Source organism: Papaver somniferum, chromosome 8, assembly GCF_003573695.1.
Source record: "Papaver somniferum cultivar HN1 chromosome 8, ASM357369v1, whole genome shotgun sequence".
NCBI classification, from domain to species: domain Eukaryota; kingdom Viridiplantae; phylum Streptophyta; class Magnoliopsida; order Ranunculales; family Papaveraceae; genus Papaver; species Papaver somniferum.
The window spans coordinates 63,234,156-63,238,269 of record NC_039365.1 but is presented as its reverse complement, the minus strand read 5'-3'; the positions used below and the strand labels follow the sequence as shown (position 1 = coordinate 63,238,269).

Sequence of the window (4,114 nt, the reverse complement as noted above, 5' to 3'; positions counted from 1 at the left end):
TGGCTCAAGGAATGGCTTTAATCTCTGCCCGTTGACTTTGAAAACGTTCTTGTTGGAGACATCCTCCAGCTCTACGGCTCCATGAGGAAAAACTGTGCGTACTAGGTACGGTCCCTTCCATCTGGAACGCAGTTTTCCTGGAAAAAGATGTAATCGGGAGTCATACAGCAAGACTTTCTGACCAGGAGTGAAGGATTTGCGTAGAATACGCTTGTCATGAAATATCTTCATCTTTTGCTTGTACAGCTTGGCACTGTCATAAGCCTCATTTCTCAATTCTTCCAACTCGTTGAGTTGAAGTTTCCTTTGAATTCCAGCTTCGTCCAGAGAAAAGTTCAGCTCTTTGATTGCCCAGTAGGCACGATGTTCTAATTCCACAGGTAGATGGCACGGCTTTCCATACACTAGACGATAGGGGGACATGCCAATTGGTGTCTTATAAGCTGTTCTATAGGACCACAAAGCATCATTCAATCTCAATGACCAATCTTTCCTGGACGGGTTGACCGTCTTTTCCAGAATGTGCTTAATCTCCCTATTAGAAACCTTCTACTTGTCCACTCGTCTGAGGGTGGTACGGAGTAGCAACCTTGTGAGTTATGCCATACTTGCGTACTAAAGACTCAAAGTACTTGTTACGAAAATGTGAACCGCCGTCACTGATGATAGCTCTAGGGGTACCAAAACGTGCAAATATGTTTTCCTTTAGAAATGAAAGTACCACCTTGTGGTCATTTGTTCTGGTTGCTATGGCTTCTACCCACTTAGAAACGTAATCAACTGCGACTAGGATGTACAACTTGCTGTCAGACATGGGAAATGGACCCATGAAGTCTATCCCCCAAACATCAAAAATCTCCACAATCAAAATGGGGTTCAATGGCATCATGTTTCTCCTCGAAATGCTTCCTAGCTTTTGACAGCGTTCACAAGCAACACAATAATCATGGCAATCCTTGAACAATGATGGCCAATAGAATCCACACTGCAAGATCTTTGCAGCGGTTTTCTTGGCACTGAAATGGCCTCCACATGCTTGGTCATGACAGAAAGATATCACATCTTTCTGTTCAGTGTTGGGGACACATCTCCTAATGATTTGGTCTGGACAGTACTTAAACAAATATGGGTCATCCCAAAGGAAACGTTTGACTTCAGCCAGGAATTTAGAGCGGTCTTGTCTCGACCAACGTGAGGGCATCCTACCTGTAGCGAGGTAGTTAACAATATCAGCAAACCAAGGAAGGTCTGAGATAGACATCAGCTGTTCATCTGGGAATGATTCTCTAATCAGCTCACATTCATCAATAGACTCTAAGTTAATCTAGACAAATGATCAGCAACCACATTCTCACAACCTTTCTTATCACGGATTTCGAGATCGAATTCCTGTAATAAGAGTATCCATCGAATAAGGCGAGCTTTAGCATCCTTCTTGGAAAGAAGATACTTCAAAGCCGCATGGTCTGTGTATATGATGATCTTAGACCCTATCAGATAAGATCTAAACTTGTCTAATGCGAAAACGACGGCAAGCAATTCCTTCTCGGTAGTTGAATAATTGAGTTGGGCATCATTAAGGGTTTTGCTAGCATAGTATATCACATATGGTAGTCTATCAACTCGCTGTCCTAAAACAGCACCAACAGCATAATCAGAGGCATCACACATAAGTTCGAACGGAAGCTTCCAATCGGGTGGTCGGACTATAGGAGCGGTGGTGAGAAGGGTTTTTAATTCCTCCCATGCCTTCACACAAGCAGCATCGAAATTGAAGGCAACATCTTTGGAGAGAAGACTGCACAGAGGTCTGGAGATTTTGCTGAAATCTTTGATGAATCGCCGGTAAAAAAGCATGACCTAGAAATGATCTGATCTCCTTCACAGAGCAAGGTTGTGGTAGATGTTGAATGAGGTCAACTTTAGCTTTATCCACTTCAATTCCTTTTTCTGAGATGATGTGTCCTAGAACTATTCCTGAATTCACCATAAAATGGCATTTTTCCCAATTTAGAACAAGGTTCTTTTCTTTACATCTGGATATCACGAGGGCAAGATGCTTCAAACATTCGTCAAACGAGGAACCAAAAACAGAGAAATCATCCATAAAGATCTCGAGAAAACTATCTATCATGTCAGAAAAAATGCTCATCATGCAACGCTGAAAAGTAGCAGGTGCATTACACAACCCGAAGGGCATACGTCTATAAGCAAACGTCCCAAATGGACACGTGAATGTAGTTTTTTCCTGATCTTCCGGAGCAATGTGAATTTGGTTATAACCGGAAAAGCCATCTAGAAAACAGTAGTGACTGTGTCCAGACACACGTTCTAGCATTTGGTCAATGAAAGGGAGCGGGAAGTGATCCTTCCTTGTTACTGTGTTCAACTTCCTGTAGTCGATGCATACTCGCCATCCTGTGGTTGTACGAGTAGGGACTAATTCATTCTTGTCGTTCTGAACTACAGTAATGCCTGACTTCTTAGGCACAACTTGAATGGGACTAACCCATTTGCTATCGGGAATTGGGTATATGATACCCGCATCAAGTAGTTTCAGGATCTCTCCTTTGACTACATCTCTCATGTTAGGATTAAGTCTCCTTTGCATTTCCCTCGATGGTTTGGCATTCTCTTCAAGGTTAATGTGGTGCATGCAAATGGTGGGACTAATTCCTTTGAGATCTGAGATGGTCCATCCTAAGGCCTCTTTGTGTTCCTTAAGTACTTCTAAAAGCTTACTTTCCTGTTCCGTGTCTAAACATGATGAAATAATGACAGGTAAAGTATCAGAAGAACCTAGGAATGCGTACTTCAACGTACTAGGCAATGTTTTCAATTCAAGCTTGGGTGGCTCAACAATGGATGGAATAAGCTTGGAATCAGAGAGTAGGGTGGTTCCACTTCATATTTCCTTTCAGTGACGTCCATTTGAGGTACAGATTCGAGCAGAGATAGGACGTCACTACAGTATGCATCATCATAGGAATCAGGGTTAAAGTTCTCCATACATGCTTGAAAGGGGTCGACGGATAGAATGTTAGTCAACGAATCTTGCATTAATCCTTCAATCATATTAACTTCATGCACATCATCATCATCAAGATTCACAGGTTGTTGACTAATATCGAACACATTCAATTCTACCGTCATGTTACCAAAAGACAGTTTTAACACTCCATTCCGACAATTAATGATCGCGTTGGACGTAGCCAAGAAAGGACGTCCTAAGATGACAGGAATGTGACAGTCTGGGTTTTGTACAGGTTGAGTGTCTAAGACAATGAAGTCTACGGGAAAATAGAATTTGTCAACCTTGATCAAAACGTCTTCGACCACTCCACGAGGAATCTTGACAGATCGGTCTGCCAGTTGTAGAGTGATAGATGTTGGTTTCAACTCCCCAAGACCTAACTGCTCATAAACAGAATATGGCAGTAGGTTAACACTTGCACCTAGGTCTAATAACGCTTTATTGACCGTGTGTTCTCCTATAGTGCAAGAAATTGTTGGACATCCTGGATCCCTAAACTTGGGTGGAGTTTTGTTCAGAATGATGGAACTCACCTGCTCAGCTAAGAAAGCACGTTTTTGCACATTGAGCTTGCGCTTTTGAGTACACAAGTCTTTGAGGAATTTGGCATAAGCAGGGATTTGCTTGATTGCTTCAAGAAAAGGAATGTTGATGTTGACTCTCTTGAACAGATCTAACATCTCATTGTAATGGGTACTTTTCTGTTGATAGATCAATCTTTGAGGAAATGGGGCAACAGGAGATGAGTTGGCAAAGGGACATTCACAGCAGTAGAATTGTCAGATTTTCCAACTTGCTCAGATTCTTTGGTTTTCTGGGGTTGTGGAGACAGCGTGGAATTTGTATCAGATTCATTAGGTTCGCCCACGTTGTTCTCGATGACTTTACCACTTCGGAGGGTGGTAATGGCATGGATTGATCGGTGAGGTTTCAGTGCAGGATGTTGTGCCTGTTTGAAATATCCTCTTTGGATTTTGTTGGGGTTGGCTCGGAAGTTTACCCTTTTCTCTCTCACACATTTGATCCATCTTTTGATCTAGATTTTTCTGACTTTGCATCAAACTCTGGAACATTTCCTCT

The 4,114-nt window shown here is 42.2% G+C and overlaps 1 pseudogene; it reads right to left on the bottom strand.

The window, feature by feature from the left end:
- Positions 1–348: 348 nt before the first annotated feature.
- Positions 349–3,815, bottom strand: LOC113304515 (annotated as a pseudogene).
- Between the last annotated feature and the right edge of the window lie 299 nt (positions 3,816–4,114).